This window comes from Cibotium barometz, chromosome 12 (genome assembly GCF_041138505.1).
Source record: "Cibotium barometz isolate CiBa-2024 chromosome 12, ASM4113850v1, whole genome shotgun sequence".
Taxonomy (NCBI): domain Eukaryota; kingdom Viridiplantae; phylum Streptophyta; class Polypodiopsida; order Cyatheales; family Cibotiaceae; genus Cibotium; species Cibotium barometz.
Window position 1 is genome coordinate 32,936,665 of NC_141057.1, and position 22,169 is coordinate 32,958,833.

General features: G+C 44.0%; 1 pseudogene across 1 annotated transcript; it reads left to right on the plus strand.

The window, feature by feature from the left end:
* Positions 1 to 307: 307 nt before the first annotated feature.
* Positions 308 to 9,971, plus strand: LOC147633306 (zinc finger CCCH domain-containing protein 1-like; annotated as a pseudogene). The gene is made up of 5 exons (XR_015267026.1): positions 308 to 492; positions 658 to 716; positions 7,579 to 7,735; positions 8,592 to 9,404; positions 9,508 to 9,971. The product of XR_015267026.1 is annotated as a zinc finger CCCH domain-containing protein 1-like (transcript).
* Positions 9,972 to 22,169: the final 12,198 nt, after the last annotated feature.

Genomic DNA, 22,169 nt, shown 5'->3' on the forward strand with positions numbered 1-22,169 from the left:
TTCTCCATGTCTATGCTCCATGTTCAAGCTCTATGTTCCATGTCCAAGCTCTATGTCCAAGTTCTCCATGTCTACGCTCCATGTACAAGCTCTATGTTCCATGTCCAAGCTCTATGTCCAAGTTACATACCTTTCCATGCCCAAGCTCCATATCCAAATATTCCAAGCTCGTACACAAGGTACACAGTAAGGGTGTGTAGATGATGAAGTATATGACGACCAACAGTAAACTCAATGCCCAATCCTGAGGTAGAGAGCGTTCTCCAACAAGGTTGAAAGAAAGCCGGCCGATGTTATCAAATAACAGATGGCGCTGGCAGTTCTGTCGGGTGGCAGATGGTGGTCCATAAGCAAGAGGCAGCGCTTCTTATGGCGCAGCCAGGTTCAGGCGGTTCTGTACAGAAATCTGGTGATGTTGGAAGCATACGGCAGCTGGCAGCAACGGTTTGGTGGCACAGCTTCTGTAGATGCCAACCAAACAGGGAGCAGCAGGTAGATGATGTCAGTAGCAGCCGGCTGTAGACAACGCTGGCTGCTGCTGCAGGGGGTTCGGAACAGCAGTACAACGGTGCGAGCTGCAGATGACAGAGAGGCGGCACACAGTTCAGCAGCAGGTTTCAGGCCGTGGCCAAAGAGCAGGTGGCTGGTGCTCTGTAGGTGGCAGCAGCAGCAGCAACAAGCAGCGCTTGTGGCAAACAGGCGCAAGGGAACAACAGGTGCTTGATGGCAGTACTGAATAGGCAGCTACGGAGGCCAGGTAGTAAGACGGCAGATATTCAGCAGCAGCAGCAGGCGTGAGCAAGGGGGTAAAGATGGCAATACTGTCCATAGGGTGGTGGCCAGGCGGCGGCTTAGTACTGCCAGGCAGCATGAAAGCAACTGCTCCAAAACAGCCACAAGAAGGCAGCAGCAGCAAGAAAGCAATGGAAATTCAGGTAGCGTACATGTACGATCGTCAACTGGCGATGACGATGAAGATGACAAGGAGCTTCTCTCTTCTACGATGGTGGCCACCCCCTTGATGATGATGATGAAGAAAAACCCTAGCCTCGTTCAATGATCTTCACGTCTTGTTCTTTATGATGTTGTTAATGAAGGGTGAGGATAAACTCCAAGCTTCATGGATGATGAGAAGGGAGGGTTCATGGTTCTTTTATACCTTGGGAAAGCCTTGCTTTTTGCCAAAAGCTTGTTCATACTTTTGCTTTGCCTTTTTATGCTTTGCTTTTTCCTTTTTGCCTTTGCTTTTGCTCTTTTACTTTTATTAATAAAATATTACTCAACTTTTGGTGCTTTGCTTTTTTGGCTTTAAGGCCTTGCTTTTTGGCCTTAGAGCTGCTTTTTGAGAAAGCACCTTTTAGCTTTTTGGTCCGGCTCAATCTCCTCTTTCCAATGGTGCCCTTGGCTCGCCGGTCAACCCTATTTGACTTTTTGCTTTTTCTTGCTTTTTGACCAAGAATGGTGCTTTTTCTTAATTAAACCTTATGGACCTTGTCCCCATGTCTTCTTCCACATGTCTGGTGTCCGGGCATGGGTTTCATCATGTGAAATAGAGCTAGGGGGGACAAATAGTTACATTCCCTCCCTCTTACATTGCAGTTGTCCTCAACTGTGGACCGCAAGTGTTCCAAGCATGTCCATATCTTTCAAGTACACCCATATGTCCCTGGTATATCCATATGTTCCTGGTATATCCGTATGTTTCAAGGTACATCAAGTACATCCATATGTTTCAAGGTACTAGCTCCATCTGGTGAGCTTCTGCATCTGGTCTTTCCCATATCTGTGGTGTCATCTGCTCATTTGGCAATATCTTAATGTCTTTTCTTTGACCAATAGCTTTGTTCTTGATGGTACTTCGTCATGGCCTGCCACATGTGTTAGATAAAATAAATGCATACTCACCTTCTGCAAAAACTAAACACAAGCTAGATAAAATAAATGTTTGAAGTATGCATCATTAGCGTCTACTGGGTATTCCAGGTACTGGCCAGGTAGTTTGGAGCCCAGTGGACTATCACATGCCATAAATCCAAGCATTGTCCATACATAAAAAACAGCACAGAAAGTCACAGAAATTCAAACATACATCAGTATGCAGTGAACGAGTAATGATCCTCCTGTTCATGGATTGTCCTATCTGGTTTCATCGAAACCGTGCTGAGCCATCTGGACACTAGAACTGCTTAGACTATCCTCAAGGTCATCTGGTCACTAGGACCGCCTGAGAGTTAATCAATAGTAATCTGGGCCATCTAGCCACATTGCCCGCCCGACTATGAGATCCAATATAGTCATATGGGCCATCTGGTTGCAATGATCGCCCGATTGCGAAATCCAATACAGTCATCTGGGCCATCTGGTCGTAATGACCAACCGACTGCGAAGTCCAAGATATCTGGCATTGTTGCCGTCCAATGGGTCATCTGGTATCCTTGCCTCCCATATATAAATCTCGTTCTGGCATCGTTTGCCGTCCAATGGGTCATCTGGCATTGTTGCCTCCCATATACAAATCTTGCTCCTTGGGCTATCCGGCATCGTTGCCACCCACTAGAGCATGTTCAAGTAACCATTATAAGCAGAATAATGATCAATTTCAGTCCAATATCAGACAATGAAGAGGTCTAGAGGCACAATGCCTCCCTCTTGAATCTGTCTTGATCGCAAGACGTCCATATCTATACTTCAAATTCATTTGGACCAACCACTTCCTCATAAGCTTGAAGTATATCTGGATAGTCCTTGAAGTACTTCCCTGGCATCCATTTCGCATCCACAAGCGAATAATTCTCGAAGCGAAGTCCAAGAGAAACTTTCTAACCTTTGTCTTTCCTCTTTTTCTCATAGAATGAAACACAATCTGTTCTGGCTCTTCCACCCTTGGTGGATCCTTCAAAACAAGTTGCTCTGGGGATAACGTGTACATGTTTCAATAAACTGTCATGGAGAACATTATATATCTTCCAATGATCTGAAAGGTCCAACCAATGACATACATGGTTGATCTTCTTAGTATCGTGAAAGGTCGATATACCATCATTTCTTGACTTTGGCAATCGAAAGATAAAATCCATAGCAATATTCTATTAGAAGTCATCTCCTGTCTAGATTTATACACCAGGGCCTTTGTTGTGGGTGTGCTCGCCCTTATCAGGTGTTTTATCATTTTTCCTCAGTCCCCGCATTTTTCCCCTATTTTTTTCCATTTTTCTGTGGTATTAGAGGAGAGTTACACGCCTACTTCTCTCTCTCTCTTGTGCTGTATTTTTCTGCATGCGTTTTTGCTCGTGTTCCGAGATCTGGTCATCATCTCTGCTGCGTATTCTGACATGGTATCAGAGCCTAGGCTCTAGATAGGTCTTGGGATTTGTGTGAGCAAGAGGGGGACTGTTGTGTGGCTGATTGGTGGACTGTTTTGGACTGTTCGGGAAGAGGAGAAGCAAGAGGAAGGCGGGCTGATTTGCTGGACAGCCACTTGCAGGTTTTAGTTCTTCTTTGTTCCCACCCACCCACCCTTTTCAGAGTACATCCCCGCAATGGCAGATCTGTTTGAGATGGCCGAGAGACATGTGAAGATCCCGACACTCCCCACGTTCCCGGTGGACCGTCAGTTGGACGGGAGCAACTACAGTATATGGAAGGTTATCATGGAATCTGTTCTGGAGTCTTACGACCTCGCTGATTTCGTCATTGTTGGGGTTCCACGGCCGCAAGTTGAGGAAGGGGAGTTACCGTCAACCCGAAAGGACTGGGAGGCTCAGACACACATGTGGGATCGTGTCAACGCCAAGGTCCGTTCGTTTATCTTTCTCAATTGCACACCACAGGTAATCAATCATGTAAAGCATATGACGCTGGCCAGAGGTATATGGCAGCATTTGGCCTCACTTTACAACAGGGTATCGCCCATGAAGAGGATTTCCTTGGAAGTACAGATGCGGGTTATGAACCCTGCAAAGTCGTCGACGATGCGGGAGCATATTAACAAGCTGCAGGCTCTTCAGCAGGAAGTTCTTCAGGCTGGGAAGGAGATATCGTTAGAGGACATGGCCATCATGTTGCTGTCGCACTTGCCCTCTTCGTACTCAGCATTTTACTCTTCTTTGATTACCAGTGGCAGGCTCAGCACCATTACGTGGGAGGAGCTTGTGCCCATGGTCGGACCAGGAGGAACGATTCACGAACCCTCCTCAGGGTGGAGGTTGGAGGCCTTAACTGGCCAACGGTCGAAAGGCCGTAACTCGGGCAAAGGGAAGGCTTCATCGGAGAAGTCTTTTGAGAAGAAGTCCGACGCTGACCGCGAGAAACTAAAGGTAGAGAGGACCTGTAATGATTGTGGCGAGAAAGGCCACTATTGGAGGCAGTGTCCCAAGTGGAAGACCGAGAAGGGTGAAGACTCCTCAGTAGCAATCATGAAGACTCCGGCTTTTGTGCACCTGGAGGTGGTGGACACCGATGTTTCATTTTCTTCAGGCAGGGAGGAGATTGGAGGACTCTCCGCAACGGATACTCGGGAGTGGATTCTCGATAGTGGTGCTTCCAGGCACATGACTCCTTCCCGTTCCGGTTTACAGGATCTCTGCAGGCTTTCTGGACATATTCTTATTGGTGATACGTCCACTATCCCAGTTCACAGTGAGGGCAGGATGGAGATAGTTCCCGATGGCAGAGGGGGGAAGCATTTCTCCCAGGTGTTGTATGTTCCGGCACTTGGTTTTCATTTGTTGTCAGTGCATCAGGTTTGCAAGACTGGCGTACGGGTGGAGTTTGATGAGCATTTTGTTGCTCTCCCGGGACAAAGCAACAGGCCAAGTGGTTTGGGAAGGCGGAGTGGAGAATGGAGTTTACAAGCTTTCAGCACTCTCTCTCCCAAGTCCTCAGGTTTGTGATGAGTGGCAGTCTGGTAATGGCCACTTGTGTGTGGATACGCTGCAGGTGCAGGCTTTCCGAGACCAGATGGTGGATAGCTTACCAGTAGATGGCAGCAGTTGGCAGGAACTTTCCAGTACTGATGTTGGTAGTTCTTGTGTTCGTCAGTCAGAGGAAGTTGATGTCTTGTAGTATTCGGGACAAAGAACCTCCAGTAGATGAGGATGTTCTTTCCACGGGGACCTTTCGGAAAGCCAGGCAGGTGGCAGGTGATTACTTGCAGAAGGAGGTGGTTTCTCCAGGCTTTGTGGTTCCGGATTCAGAGGGGGTGGTTGACAGGTTTCATCAGGTTTCCAGGACTTGTTTGTGCACCGTAACAGGTGTTGATCCTTGTGAGCAGTGTGATGTCTCTTTGACTCAGAAGCTATATGGTTCATGGATCTGGTTGATGGACACCAGATTGGACGGGAGCTTCCTGATGAGGCAGTTGAGCTCATGGTTGCGGATGACTCTTTGGGAGGCAGGATTGCGTTTCCTGTGGTTTCTGTGGCATGCGAAGGATCATGGACTCTTGTACACAGGAGGGGGATTGATTGATGGAGTCCGACTCCACGGTTGGAGTGACTCAGTTTGGGGAGGAGATCCGGACACGAGGAGATCTACTTCAGGCCCAGGAGCAGTTTACGGAGCAGTTGGAGACAGTCATCTTTTGCCTTGTCGAGAACAGAGGCAGAGTACCGGGCTGTTTGTGATGCTGTTTGTGAGGTGGTGAGGATGCAGAGGTTGCATAGCAGGTTTGGGCTTCCACTGGAGGAACCCATGGTCATCCAGAGGCACTTTGTTCGTGAACAGATCGTTGCTGATGACATCTTGCTAGAGTTCTGTTCGACGGAGGACAGTACTGTGGACCTCTTCACGAAGTCGCTATCTCAGGATTTGCTCAGGCGGCACCCCAGCTCCCTGTGGTTGGTTTCACAGCCAGGAGCTGAGAGGTGTTAGAAGTCATCTCCTGTCTAGATTTATACACCAGGGCCTTTGTTGTGGGTGTGCCCGCCCTTATCAGGTGTTTTATCATTTTTCCTCACTCCCCGCATTTTTCCCCTATTTTTTCCCATTTTTCTGTGGCTTGGGAGGCAGCCCTGAGTTGGTAGTAGGATCCATTTGCTGGCCGACTACATCAGATGTGTGTACTGGAGCTGGCCGACTGTACTTGATGCAGTCGTCGACCCTCAGAGCTGGCCGACTGGCTGCATGCTGCTGGCCGACTGTAGATGCAGTCGTGGAGCCTTTTTTCAGCAGGCCGACTGCACATGTGGGGGCATATAAACATACCACTCATTGTATCATATCGGATCTTCTTGTGTATATCAGAGCAGAGTTACACGCCTACTTCTCTCTCTCTCTTGTGCTGTATTTTTCTGCATGCGTTTTTGCTCTTGTGTTCCCAGATCTGGTCATCATCTCCGCTGCGTATTCTGACATATTCTTCCATAGATCATTCGATGGGTGCAATAATCCTGCTGGTGTTTAAAGATGCCATGGACATTCTCAGGTGCTAATCTAGAAGAGGCAGCCAGATAAAGAGTATGAACCAGATATAGTTAGGAATTTGAGCACAAGACACAGAAGAGGACCAAGTGTTGGACTTGGAGCAAAGCATGGAAGAAAAGGAAAGCTGCACACAGGCTCTGTCAGCTGCACACAGGTGCTAACGATTGCATCACAGAGGGAGTCGGCTGGATCTAAAGAAGGCGCTTCAACGCCTCAGCATTTCAGGTCGCCGACCAGTATATACATGGAAAAGGGGGGTCTGTCGGCTGTCTGACTGCTGCAGTCTAGGGGGTCCAAGGCCTACAAAAGGCGTAGGTGCTCAATGTTATGGTCATTCAATCCTCTAGGGATTGGGTCCTTAGGGTCCTAGAGTAGGACAAGGATTTTGGTGTTTATCACCTTTTTATGAAGACAGCCTAGGTCTGTAGCAAAGTACCCTTTTTGTACTATATAAATATACTAAATTTCCAGCACATCTCTCTCTCTCTCTTTACTCTCTCTTCATATATGCGTTTTGCATCAGATGGTTTCCAGTAGTGTTTAGGGCTGAAAGAAGACTCCCAGAGCTTCCGCGTGTTACATTGGTATCAGAGCATCAGGCTTAGCAAAGCTAAACACTGATTTAGTCCCATATGAAGGTGTACAGGTCCATATGGAGGGTGGAAGATACCCATGATGTGAGTGTGGAAAAGAGAGATGAGGATTCAAGGAGAGAGAAAGTTCAAGCCATGACAATGGTAGAGAGAGAGAGAGAGAGAGAGAGAGAGAGAGAGAGAGAGAGATGATAGAACACAAGAGAGATGTTGCACAACTCAAATGATACTCATTGTACCACCCAAGCACATGCTTTTATAGGCATCAAGCCTCATCTTTTGACTTAGACCTTAATAAGGTTGTTCACGCCTTTAGAGGGTGTTCACACCAACTATCTCTGAAATACCCAACAAGATGTGTGTACTATAAGAACAAACTGTTACAAAGGTTACATGTTTAAACTGAAGATCATAAATATGGAGATAAAAAATGCCAAAGAAAAACTAGACCTGCGTACTACATGTACCATGAATGAGAAGGCTGGTACGACAGTTGTGCTTATCCTGTATCATCCTCATTTATGACGGTTTACTTAGAGGCAATGTCCATTACATGGGGTAGAGCGGCTTTATGGTGCTGGAGGATCTCCTGGATCTGAAGCTGGAGGGAAGAAGGCCGGGGTCTCGGAGGATGGGGACATCTGGCTCTCTGAAGGGTCTATGTCCGATCCTGGATACCTCCATGTGCGAGGTGCCAGCGGGTCCCGTTTTGAGGGCAGGTGGTGTCCCGTCCATGGTCTCCCAATCCTCTTGAGCATTGATGGGGCTGAGAATCTGCAGTATAGCCCTGAGAAGGTCCGAAGAAGTCAGCGGTGAATGGCTGAGTGGTATCCTGCTGGGCTCGCACCCTGTCTGTAGCCTCAATAGGGCCTCTCAGTGATGATACAACTCTAGTAAATAAAGGCCCAGGCATCGCAAAATCGTGACTCCCGAGGGATACCCTCTGCTCTCCCGGTCTCTTTTGAAGGCAGTGGGAAGCTACCCTCAGCTGACCAATGGCAATCCTTGTGGCATTGGATACTTGTCGGTATAGGTATCTCGGTTTCTCAATGAAACTGTCCTCCCTGTAGAACTGAACTTCATGGGTAGCTCATGGGGGACAGCCATGTCCGGCTCGTATGGAGGTGAGCTAGGTCAAGGTGGATGATGTGGTTGATCTCTTGCTGAGAGAGATCTAGAGAGGGTGCATCTGAAGACCATGTATATCAAACCATTGTGATGTGGGAGTACCAAGTCCTGTCTGTGCAAATTACATGGATGACTCAAGTGCCACCCTCGGGGTCTCTGTCCAGTGTGTATATATGGTAGGTGTAGGTGACAGTCTGGAAAAGGGCATCAAGGACCAAGGGGTCTGCCCCAACTTCAGCAAGCACAATCTCATGTGGCACCGATGGCTTAATCCTGTTCATCCAGGAGTACATCATGATCTGCAGTCTCCCTACTGTCTGAGAGAGAGAGGAGAGAGAGAGAGAGAGAGAGAGAGGCGGCTTTATATTAACTGTACTCTCGCATTGATCCCCCCCCCCCCCCCCCCCCCCCCCCCCCCCCCCCCGGGCTTCCAGCACATTTCTTCAGAAAGAGCAAAGGCAACAAGAACTTGAGAAAGCGTCCACGGAAGGGGAAGAGACTAATGATGATGACACAGGTTCTGCTGTCATTCAGAAGGCAAAATCTGCAAGGAAAACAGATGGTCATCTTGAATTCTCCTCTCAAAACCCAGCAGTCTCCCGGAAGCCATCAACAGAGAAAGACACCAGCCTAGAGCAAGACAAGAGAACCTTTTTCTACGAGTCTACGAGAGAGGTTCAAACTCAGACAGATAGCCGGGCAACTGCGACCTTGGAGACAGAGACAGAGTTTGATAAGGATGCCCGTGCAATCAGAGAAAGGGTATTGAAGCAAGCAGATGAAGCTTTGAGAGGAAAGAAGCCTGAGGATGAGAAGGTATACAAGGGGATTCATGGGTACACCGACCACAAGGCAGGTTTTAGGAGGGAGCACACCATTGCAGGAGAGAAAGCTGGAGGTGCACATGGACCTTTGAGAGCTTCTTCCCACATCAGATGGTCGGTAAGGTTTGATTATCAACCAGACATATGCAAAGACTACAAGGAGACTGGGTATTGTGGATATGGGGATGCTTGTAAGTTCATGCATGATCGTGGAGACTATAAGTCAGGGTGGCAGATGGATAGAGAATGGGAAGAAACAGAGAAGAAGCGGAAAGCTAGATTGGCACAAGGTGTGCAAGATGAGGAAGAGAAGTCTGAAGAAGATGAAGATGGTGATGATGACTTGCCTTATGCATGCTTTATATGTCGCCAACCGTTCAAAGATCCAGTTTTGACAATATGCAAGCACTACTTTTGTGAGCATTGCGCCTTGAAGGTAAGAGTTCTCATGTCTAGCTTAGATTTTTAGTTATAGAGGATAATGCACTTGATAATGTGTGGTTGGGATCTACCTTACATGTGAATTTTCTTGTGTGCAGCATCATGCAAAGAACAAGCATTGCTTTGTTTGCAATAAACCCACAAATGGCATGTTCAATACAGCTTTTGAGATATTGAAGAGAGCACCAGCAGAGAAAGGTAGAGCAGCAGGCTCATCCAGACCTCAAGGGTGATGGAGTTTTCTTCTGATAGAGTGATACAGGATACATACTGGTTCAAAAGTTACAAGTTGTTCTCCACGCACCTTGGAGACGATAATCAATGGGGGTATCCATCCACAAGATGTATTTTCGAACATGTAAGAAATGTTCTCAAGTTGGTGAATGTTTCAAAGAGATGTTGCTTGTGACAATCATGGGGTATCTGAAGAATTTTCAAAGGGATGTTTAGAATGCTCTTTTTCACGTGACATGGATACCTTCTCTTACTCATCGACAAGTTTTTGAACTGCTTTAATGTAACTAGATGTTTTTTTATAGGTACAAGCAGTGCCTTCATATCACTTCCATACACTATTTTGGTATTAAGGAAAATGCTATAACCTTGTAACTCGGCTATCATCTTAACATCCATGTACACACCTTACGCTTAAGAAAAGGATTTTTTAAAAGTAAACTCAGTGTTATCGTTTTAGACATGCTGGTCCTTTATCACTTATAATGACTTGGTTTTATTAGTTGTTAATCGGATCCAAGGAAAGCATGCACAATTGCGCCCCTTGGAAAAAGGCGTTACCTTGTCTATTTCACTGATTAGTCATGCTTGTACAGTTAACATCTTGCCCAATCGTGAAGCACCATTCTTTTTTGTGAAGTACCAATTGGACCTAACAAGAATTTTCTCAATGGCTATTTTGATGTCTCCACCGTTCAATGTGAATGAAAAAACGAATGGAAGTCAACACCATACACACAATCACGCCTCTCTGTGCCTTTCTTGCAGGATAAATTTGGCTTCAAACAACAGTCCGAGCCGCATCTGGAGCTTAGTGTGCAGGGCATTTCCCTGGCAGCGGCACCAAAAATGTGCGCTCTTGCTGCATGTGTCGGAGCTGGGGACTTGTCAGGCACCGTATGCGAGCCACGAATGGCTGTAAGCACACAACCAAAAACTAGCAAGCTCAAGCAGGGAGCAAAGGTGTGTCATTGATCGCTCAGACCGCCGTCGTGAAGGATTCTCGCGTCCCCCGCAGTGGAGAAGGAGCCGCCGTCGCCGCCCTACCGCCGCCGTCGTGCCGCCACGCAATGCTCGATCGCTATTCTCTTTCTCTCTCTCTCTCTCTCTCTCACACACACACACACACACACACACACACGTAGGAGAAGGGGATGGAGAAGATAAGGCAAGAGCACTCCTTGTATTCAACACATTGAGAATGAGAGGTTTTAGGGTTACATTTGACTCTTATATGTGACCTAGCCGTTCACACATGGGCATCCACACATGGCTGGTCGATCTTAACCCTTATCTTGATGACATTCGAGGTGCGCCTCTCATCGGCGATCACCCAATCCCTTTATCCTTTACATGTGGTGCCGACAAGCTTGGCCCTTGACTCAGAATACTTAAATTAATTATATGACGTAAAAAGTAATACGTCTCAATGTCCGCCATAGATTAACACTTGGGTATTGCGTCCACAAAGTCCTTGTGAAAGCCTTTAGCACAGATGCCTCCAATCACATCTCCAAGACTTCATCCATGGTACACAAACATGTTTCATTCAAGATAGAAGCACCTTGGATAACGTCTTCACTTTGTGGGAGGTGACAAACGTCAGCTAGCTTTCTTTAGGACTTGACGGTGCTCGTGCTAGACTTTGAGAAAGCCTGCGCGACAAGGTGGCTTGACTTTCCTCAAGGGTCTTCTTATATAGGGGTCTTCAGCGCCTTTGGCTACCTTCGAGGAGCTCTTGGATCGGAGTTTGTGTTGCTGCGGGTTGTGGCACAGATTGAGCTCTACCTCATCCCAAGGGAAAAAAATAAGTGGCACGAATCATGTGGCTTTTGGCTTGGTACCCAATTAGGGTTTTTAGTGGGTCCCTTGTGGCACACCTTTGAGGAAGCTTTTGTATTGGAGCTATGCACAAGTCTCTTTGGTTGGAAGAATGGTTGTGGCCAACCATGTTGATGTTGTACATCACTCTTTATGATAGCCATTCTCACATTCTTGCAAAGGCTTGGTTCAACAGCTTATCAGGAACTTCTGGGGGTGACGTTAGGATCGCTCGTGCCATCATTCAACTCTCCACAAAGGGGGGCTCCACAAGGTTCCGTGGTGGAGAGTCATCATTCAACTCCCCACAAATGGGAAATTGGAGTCATCAATCCAATGGTACATGAGCATGTGCAAGCTGATAGTCATGGCCTTCTTGTTTGCGAGGGGGATGGACTTCCCATATGGGTTTCTTGTTGGCAGTTATGAGGCGAGAAGATCAATCAGACAAGGTTGTCCTTTGTCTCCCTTGTTGTTTGCCTTGGTTACGCAACCCTTAATCCTTGCCTCCCTCGAAGGTGTTGAGAAAGGTCAAATTGTTGGTCCAAGGGAGTAAATGGTCATTCGTGCTTTGCAGATGATTCACCTTGATTCATTTTTTTACTAATGCCTCTGGTTCTAAGTGTAACATTTTTAAATCCAAAATAAGACTCTTTTGATACATCAAGGTGGGGTTGCCAAGTCATCAATAAGTGTTTGGACATTTGGGGGATTCTCTTGGTGTTGGGTTTCTAAAGAGATTTGGAAAACACACGAGTTGTTATAATTAATTCCATCCTTAATACCTACATCACATTTTTAATGCCTAGTGATTGACTTAATAAAGCTCATTGGAATACTTTTATGTCTCACTCACAAGGTTCCTATGGGAAAAGTAGAAATTCACGAGGCATGGGGAAAGATTTGTGTACCTAAAGAGTTGGGGGGATTGGGATTGGGATCCTATTTCTACCTATTCATGCAAAGGTGAGACTAGCTTCCCTACTGCCTAAGTTTTTGAACCAAAGTGAGTGTTGGGCCAACATGATGAAACAAATAGTGGATGGGTCTGTGATGAGATGCAAGGGGATATGGAAAGGCCTCTCATGGGTGGATAATGTGTTTTCTCTTGCACCTCTCAAAGTTGTTGTAGCTCCCTTCTCTAACTTCTTGGGTAAATCTTGGAAAGACATCTTGGGTTTACTATGGCTCCACTAGAGTCGCTCTTTTTTTCACTTGCATCTTTGGTGGTCTCACACCTTCACTCCGCCCTAGCCAAATTGTATGTAGGAACAACTAAGAGACTAGAATAACAAGGGGATGATATATTTTGGGGATTTGTAAAGAGGAATGGAGGGATGAAAGATAATTAGGTTACATGCACAATATCAATTTGAAGGATATGATGCTAGTCAGATAGGAACTAAATCTAGTGGGGGGTCTATAGGTCTCGACTGTCATCAATAAAAACAATTGGTTAAAATATTGGTGTTGGAAGAAGTTCGCTCCTCTAGATCATCCAGCAATCAATGTCATCTATGGTGAGAGTATTGCCTTTGGCAGGAATGCCTTGTATTGTAACCAAGTCTGGAAGGTGAAATGAGGGTTATTTGGAAGAAAAGATGACAACTATTGTGGAAGCTTGTCCACTGAATAAGGTCCAAATATGATGGCATGGGGAAGAGTCCATATCTCAAGGCACATGAACTCTTGAAAATGGCACATGGGCCCATTTGAATGTCCACACCTCATCCTATATTGATGAGACTTTGTTAGGGTGTGGAAGCCACAGACTCTAGAAAATGGCACACGGGCCCTCTTGAATGTCCACACCTCATCCTACAGTGAATGAGACTTTGCTAGTGTGTGGAAGGGGTTGCTCCCCACAAGTGTGCAAATTCTTAAGACAAGGTTGGGGTATGGTAGCATGGGGACGACAAGGTTCGGGTATGATAGCATGGGGAAGAGTCCAATCACTTTGTGCAAGAGTATGGAGGGGGGGACCCCCTTTACACTTTTGCATAGTCTCATTGTCATAAAATGAAGTTCAGGTTTTATGGCATGGGAAAGAGACCAATTTTACAAGAGCTCTCAAGGCATATGATGAGACTCTAGAAATGGTCCTTGAGCCTTGTTGGACATCCAAACCTAGTGCCAAGACTTTACAAGGGTGTGGATGGAATCCCCCTCTACATGCAAAGTATCTTTACCATCATCAGACGAGGTTGGGTATGATGCCCTAGGAAAGGGTCCAATTTTACGAGAGATCTCAAGGCATGTGAGACTCCAAAAAATGGAATGTCCGAGACTAGTTCAACATTCGAACCTTATCCAATTGTGATGAGACTTTGCTGAGGTGTGGAGAGGATTCCCCTCCACAACTGTGCAAAGTCTCATCACCATCTGTAGACAAGGTTCAGCTATTATAGCATGGGGAATGGTCTAGTTTCAGGGTCCAATTTTATGAGAGCTCTCAAGGCATATGTGACTCTAGAAAATGGTGCCACCTATGCAGAGTCTCGTCACCATCATTGAACGAGGTTTGAGTATGATGGCATGGAGAAGAGTCTATTTTTAGAAGAGCTATCAAAGCACATGATGAGACTCTAGAAAATGGTGCTCGAGCCCTCTTTATGAACACCAAACCTCATATGATGTCTATAAGAATTTATAGGGGTGTGGAAGGAGTCTGTTCCCTCCCCACTCCCCCCACAGTTGGAGTTGCAACACACAACACAGAGGTGCAAAAAGTAAGGAGAAATCGAGAGAAGCATAACACTTAAAGTAGATTGACAAGAATGAGTGTACAAGTGAAACAACATGATAAGATCACTTACACACATGCGTAAAAGTGTGTACACACACTCGGGGGAAAAATCATAGCCTACGTCCACACATCACTACCATATGAATGGCTACAAATCCCCTGTAGTGATGATGTGAACATGCACAGGGATTATGTGGCTGATCAATCCCCAAATGACAATAAGCCAAAAGCTTTGGACTTCTCTCATAAAAGATCCTTTATGAACATATTTGCCACATTGTCGTATGTAGAGAGATAAGCCAGGCTAATCTCTCCTCTTCTTGACATAATGAATCTCTTTTTGCAAAAAGCTTCGATCTTTTCTAATGAGAGAGCCTTTATTGTCATATGTAGATAGATAAGAAAGGCTAATCTCTCTTGCAACAATGAACCCCTTCTTGACATAATGATAATGCACCTTATGTGCTTTGTGTGAGCATGAAACACTAGGTTCCTTGCAAAACTGCCAATGCAATCTTGCTACAATGAAGATGAAGGTGGTGGACTGTTGTCTCCCCACACCGGATCTACCAAAAGACGTCTAAACTATACACACTCCTCCACAATTGCTCTAAAAGCTACCCTGTACTTAGAAACACAACTTAAAGTGGCCCACCACCGTCTCGACGGGGTGCATCTTACTAAGCCATGATATACATGAATCATCAAGATAAAAGCAAAAGCCACTACTATTGAGCACTTGCATGCCATAACATCTAGCCCAACCGGAATCACTGAAAGCATGCAGTTGAATATCACCCCTCTTAGCATAAAATAGCCCAAGGAACTAAGTATCTTATAAGTATCAAAATACTCTCTTAGCATCCTTCCACAATGCTTACTTCTGGGACTGTGCATGAACCTGCTCAACTAGGAGACCCCAAACTAGATGTCTGGCCTCATATTACATAGATAGATGAGACACCCAACACCCTGCTAATAAAGTGATATATCAAATAGTTCACATGTATCCTGGAGACTGAGCCTAGCACTTGTCTCTACTAGTGTAGTAACAAACTTATAGTCTTTAAGACCAAACCACGTAAACAGTCTCTGTATGTACTTTAACTCCAACATCATTATGCCCAAATAATAATGCAATGAGCCCAAATCTATCATCTCAAATGACAAATGTAATTCAGCCTTGAAGGCTGAAATCTTCTTCTCATTACGGCGTGTGAGCATCATGTCATCAATGTATAAAATGATGATGACCAAAAATGAATCTGTATTTCTCATTACATAGAGGGTACTCTCATTGGACTGTTACAAAAACCATTCACAATCAAGTATGAATTTATACTCTCATACCATGCTCTGGAAACCTGCTTAAGGCCCTATAGATCTTTTGTGAACTTGTATACTTAGACTCCATTTTGAGCAACACCCATGTCTCCTAAGATCCTTCTCAAATAGACTACTTCACATGAAGTAAAGCATGATTCCTTGTACTCAGCCTCTATAGAAGAAAGTGTTGTTGTAGGCTGCTTCTTGTGCTAATCTAGGCCACTTTTGGTGCCAAATAATCTTCCATTTTTTAGGATGATCCATAAGATCCCAAGTGTGGTTTCTCAAAATTGAGTCATACTCTAACTCCATGGTCCCCCTCCTCCAATTTGGATCTGATAATGCTGCCTCCAAGCTAGCTAGCTCTTATACTTTCATTATCTCAGCCATCAAGTTCATAATGTTAATGTGAGCAGAGGTCCCTTTCTACTCCTCTATTCTCTTGGATCTACAAATATTTGGCTCTTCTATGATTACCGGTGGAGCTTTCCCATCCAAAAGCTACTTCACCCATTTAGAATTACCCATTTAATATGGCCATTTTTGTGGTGTTGCAGGCTTCTCTTCTTCATCATGTGATGAATCCACCTCTTGTGGAGTTGGTACTGTCATTGGTGGATTCATCATGTGATGAATCCACCTCTTGTGGAGTTGGTACTTTGTTGGGCTACTTCTTTGTTGAAGGATAGTGTGGATGGAGCCTTCTCCTCCACTTGATGAGGTTGTTTCTCAAACACCACATCACAATTGACAAATTAACTTTTTTGCATCTGGGTTCTACAGTTGATAACCCTTTGACCCCATATACGGTACCCTAAGAAGATACACTTTCTGCTCTTGGAATTCTTACTTGGTCCTAGATGAGTCTGGAACATACATAAAATAGTCACAACCAAACGTTTTGAAATATACAATTGAGGGTTTCTTACGTGAATAAGTTTCTTGAGGTGTCATGTCCTTCATTGCCTTTGTGTAACTTTTGTTAATGCACTACAGTGTTAACTGCCTCGGCCCAAAAAGAATTATGTAATCCTTTTCTTTTGAGCATACTATGTGCCATCTCCACAACGTTGTGATTCTTGTGCTCTACAACACTATTTTGTAGAGTATGAGTAAATGTCAAATCTCTCTTGATCCTATGCTCCTTATAGTAGGCATTGAACTGACATTAGGCAAAATATGGACTCTCATTTTTTCCCCTTAAGGATTTCCACACCTCCTCTCTCTAGAAAAATGGACTCATGGTGAAATTTTTACAAATCAAATCAAAAGCTGGTGGAGATTTGATATATAGCATGATGGGAAATTTTGATTATTCAAGAAGTCCCCAAATTGGTGATGACATGGCATCTCCACGTCATCACCAATTTGGGGACTTCTTGAATAATCAAAATTTTCCATCATGCTATATACATCGGAAAGGTTGTTACATGCTGTATATAGCATGATGGGAAATTTTGATTATTCAAGAAGTCCCCAAATTGGTGATGACGTGGAGATGCCATGTCATCACCAATTTGGGGACTTCTTGAATAATCAAAATTTCCCATCATGCTATATATATCATCAAAAAGGTCTTGATGAGTGGATTCTAAATGTGCAATCTCCACCAACGTTTGATTTGATTTGCAAAAATTTCACCCATGAGTCCATTTTTCTAGAGAGAGGAGGTGTGAAAATCTTAAAGGGGCAAAAATGAGAGTCCATATTTCACCTAATACTTGATGTGAATTCTCCTCCTTGATCTATTTCAGCCTCTTTCTTATCTCATTCTTTGCCAAGTTATGCCATACTTTGAACTTTCTAAAAGCTTTAGCCTTATCCCAAAGATATTACACCCACATCTTCCTACTAAAGTCATCGAACAAGAAGTAAGAAGAACTTTCCAATGCAATGGTTAGCATTTTACCACAAAGATATGTATGTATAAGCTCTAGAGGAATCTTTGCATGATTCTTGCGCTTTCTTGTGGAAATGCATACCGATGGGCTCCTTTCCCATCATAAGCTTCACACACATTTGACATCTGTGGAAACGCTGGTAGATGTGCCCCAATCCCAAACCTTTGCATCTACTTCAAGATTTAAAAAAAAAAACTTAGATTCCCAAACCTCTCATGTCATAGTTTTCTTGTCCCGACATCAGATTGTGCTTTATGAAATCCAGTAGCTCATGCAAGTTTTTGCACTGGATTCCTCTCCCAAGGACATATTGCTCGTCGTTGGCATTTGTAATGACTGCACCAACCTTATCGAAGAGAACCTATGGATGTAATAGACAACATATTCCTCTTGATGTCTGGCACATAAAGGACATATTGCATGCTGGCATTTGTGTGATAATTGCACCAGCCTTATCGAAGAGAACCTTCACAATCAACTATGGCCATAACATGCAGCAAATTCCTTTTGATGTCTGACACATAAAGGACATCAAACAACTTCTTAGTATCACCATTACTAAAACTAAAAGAAATGGTTCTTGAATCCATGGACATTTGGCACTTTTCCTAACTACTACCATAATGGACATCCCCACATACTTGAGGAGGAATACCAGCGCCTTTGACCAATCATATGTGTCGGGATGCACCACTATTGATGATCCATGAACCATATGATGCTGAGGAATGTTATACCTTTGCATGTTTCTTCTATTGCCACAACTAGCTCCAATTTTGCTTCAACATTATTTATGGACTCCTTCCAAGGTTTCAAAGTGCCATTTTTCTCATCTACTTCCTTCAGTCTATATGTTTTGAACACATGACCAGGGTTATCGTAGTAGAAACACTTTGTTGCTTAGATATCTTCTTCTTTTCTAAAGCATTGGGGTTATTGAAGCCCTTTGAGCCCTTCCCTTTGCTCTTCTTAGCGTTTGCGGAGAATGCAACATTACAACCATTGTTAGCTTTGAAATGCATTGTTAACCCATTTTATGGTTAACAAGGTTGCCACACCCAATTGTATACTAAAGCACGAGTAATCTACATCAAATATCAATGATGGAAACACCAAACTCATGTACAAACACGCCATGAGGCAATGGTATCCAAATCTCAAACTTGGATGGGCACCCATGAAGGTCCGATGGATAATTATGGCATTTCCCACTCCAAGAGCGTGTGGTAGTGAGATAAGATGTGCTCCCTAGGGTTGTAATGCATCAATGTATTATGAGAAGAATGTACAAGAAATAGGCCAAATAGAAGCTTTGGGTACCTTATGGCTATGTATATAAGGCAATTTCTATCATAATACAAGGACACTCTCCCATTGTGCAATTGAGCTTTCCCTCTTGCTAAACCTCTCTCTAATCTTCTCTCTAATGCATGCTAGTAAGTGTGTGTGAGGTGAGAGGAGGGAGTATTGCCCGTAGTGCAACACGATGGTGTGACAACACTCGCGGGAGGAAGGCAAATGGTAAGCTACCAATGGTGATGTTGAGGCTAGATACCTCAAGGGTTATGAGCTCGGCCACCATTTGAAAGATCCCCATGACACATTGTAGTGAGTAGAGTTGAGTGGTTCCCTTGAAGCTATCTCTTAGTCCATTGTCACAATGGGGGGAGCCATCCCTTAGCTTTACCATTTGTTTTTCTATAATCTATCTTTTTACCCATTGCTCACACTCTCGAATAGTGGAGTGTCATGAACGAGAGTGAGATTTGTGTGAAAATGGTGTGGTTTTTGCTCTCTTTTCTTTGTTAAAATATAGCTTAGATGCTTAATTTTTACATGTTAACTAGGTTTTTGGTTATAGTTGATTACATTAGCATGTTAGCATTCACACTAGGTAGCTTAATCAATAAAAAATTTCATAAAAAATAAAACGATACTCTTGATTTTTGCTAATTTTCACTAATACACTGGTTTCTTTATTAGTGAAGTCAAGAGACAAAAATCATAAAAAAATGGAGTTTACAGAGTAGATTGGACTCCATTAAATACATATTCATGATGTTCATGCTTAGGAGACCCATACTAGACAATTTGGTCACGTAAAAACATCAAAAACATTTCAAAATTTGGTTTTGTTATTTTACAAAATCATGTTTTCGGGTAAAACATTCAAAATCATAGTTGTGATCACACCCATGATTATCTTCTCAATATTCGTGCTGCAATTTTCAAGATTATGAGACCAAAAATCTAGACCTTATCTTGATCAACTCGATGTAGTAGTCTCACGGTAAAAATCAACGTGATTCTGTAGTCATGGCCAAAACTGACGTGATCAAGAATCATGGCATATAGATAAATCACAGTGTATGGGCGACATGATTCTATAGCCATGATAAAAATTGGCATGATTTTGTAGTACATGATAAAAATCATAGTGTATGACTAGAATCACAGTGTATGAGCAAACCTACAGAATCATGGCTGTGAAAACTCAAAGCTGCAAAATCATGGTGCAAGAACAAGGTCAAAAGAAGGTGAATTGAGTCTAAAATAGCAAAAGAAGGTGAATTGAGTCTAAAATAGCAAAAGAGAGTGAGGAGAAGCTTTAGAGAAGCTAGAAGCTTGAACTTTGGCTTAAGAATCCCAACCTATTTGAAAGCTTCCAAAGGCCCTGTTTTACACCTAAAAGTCTAATTTTTGTCATCTAGGGGTCCAAATTGGCCACCTCGACGAGTGCTACACTTCTACACCCAAAAAATCTTATAATTATATTTTTATGAAATATTAATGCAATTTTAAGTTTGAATTCTATCACCTAAAGGCATCTCAAAGTCATGCATGATTTTAAGACTAGAAGGTTCCATATGCTAAAAACTTGAGAGAAAAGGGAGCTCCTTAGCTAAGAGGCTTATAAGAACAAGGTCAAAAGAGGAAAGAATGGCTAATCTAAGAGATCAAAGCTTACCCCTATTAAACAATCCTAAAATGGGATTGATCATGGTGATAGACATAGATTAAGCAACATAATTAAGGTGGATTAAACCACACTAAAAACTCCATAAGAGAGAGAGAGAGAGATTGCACACTTAACACTCAATTCTATTTCATATCTCAAGTGAGCCATAAAATGATATAGGCTTTCTAGCCTTATCCCACTTTACATGTCATCATCCATCTGCAACTCCTTTTCCACTCTTTTGGTCAACACTCACACACCATACAATATTACATGTGGCATTCTTATCTCGCCACAATATCTTGCACCTCTAGGGTGCTTTCCCACATACGCACAACACCGTGATTACAGCTATCAACACCCCCTCTTAATCGAGGTGTTCCACAACTCACCCATCACCCATCAATGTAGCATTGCACAACTGCAATGTAGCATTGCACAACCTCTCAACACTCCCCCTCAATATGATACATTGGAGTGTCCATCAATCAAACACGTGTGCGCGTTTCTACAATCTTAGACACCTAGTCTATTTTGAGCCGACTCGCTCATAGCAGAACCACTGAGTCCGATTTGAACATAGAAGTTCGGGTGGGAACCAACCCATGCGCATGCACCTCGCACGTGCATCGCTCATGCACACATCACAACAACCATTTTGAGCTTCTCGGTGAGCTCGAGGGCAAGGCAACCCTCATACCAATGGGTGAATACACATCTCGTTTTGAGCACGCAAGCTCGGGTATGTGGTACCCCTAAGTACATGGGTGAAATGTTTTACAACATCCATTTTGACCATAGTCGGGCAGGGTACCCACAAAATCCAAGTGGTCAAAAATACCACGGTGTTTGTAAAGCCGATATTTGCCCGCTATTTCAGGGCACTATGAAAAGAAATTAAAAAAACAACATGTGACACACGCTAGTTGCCAAAGATGACATGCATGGTGGTTCTCCATATCCAGCATACTCCAAAACTGCCCCAACTTGGCTATCTTCACATCCATGTGACTCATCAAGTCACATCTAAATCAACATGTGAACAAGGGCTTAGCATGGAGGATTTTTATACCTTAGGATTTTCAAACCCTATCCTTATTCTTTTCTAAAATAATGAGTGCCTTCCGCTACTCATAACTAGGCTACGGTGACATATCCGCCTATTGCTACTCTGATTGCACCTTCAGCAAGGTCTCACCACTCAGGTTTATGTCCAGCTGTGAGACAGTCCCGTTCTCCTTGGACTGTAGCACCTCCAAGGCACATCGTTATAGTTTCATGCCAACCAATCCTTTGCGTGCTTTGTCAAGTGTTGATTTATCTTTCCTCGCAGCCTTCTGGGCAGCCTTCTTGCCCCAATAAATGTATCTGCTCGTAATTCTCCTGTTTATTTTGAGAAACGAGCAGTTGTTGCTTGTCCCTCTGTACAAGCTAAAAACAGCCCTTCATGTGCTCATTATCTCCCCCTCCTCAGCCTCTGGAGAGAGAGCAGCCTCGTTCATGAGCATAATTCTTTTGGTGGTCCTTCTCCATCGCCATGACCCTTCTCTTCTTGTGTTCTTGTTGGTACTTGCTTTGCTGAATGAGTCCCATATCTTGCTATTGTAAAGCTTCAAAATTGGCCTTGTTTTGCACTGCAGTGGTTTTCTTGTTGTTTACATCTCATCTCCTTGTTGTTGCCTCTATAGACTCCCACTGCACAAGCTGCCCAACTTGTGTCCATCATGCTACATTCAATGCTCTTAAGTGTGCACTCACAAGTCTTCCTTCTTC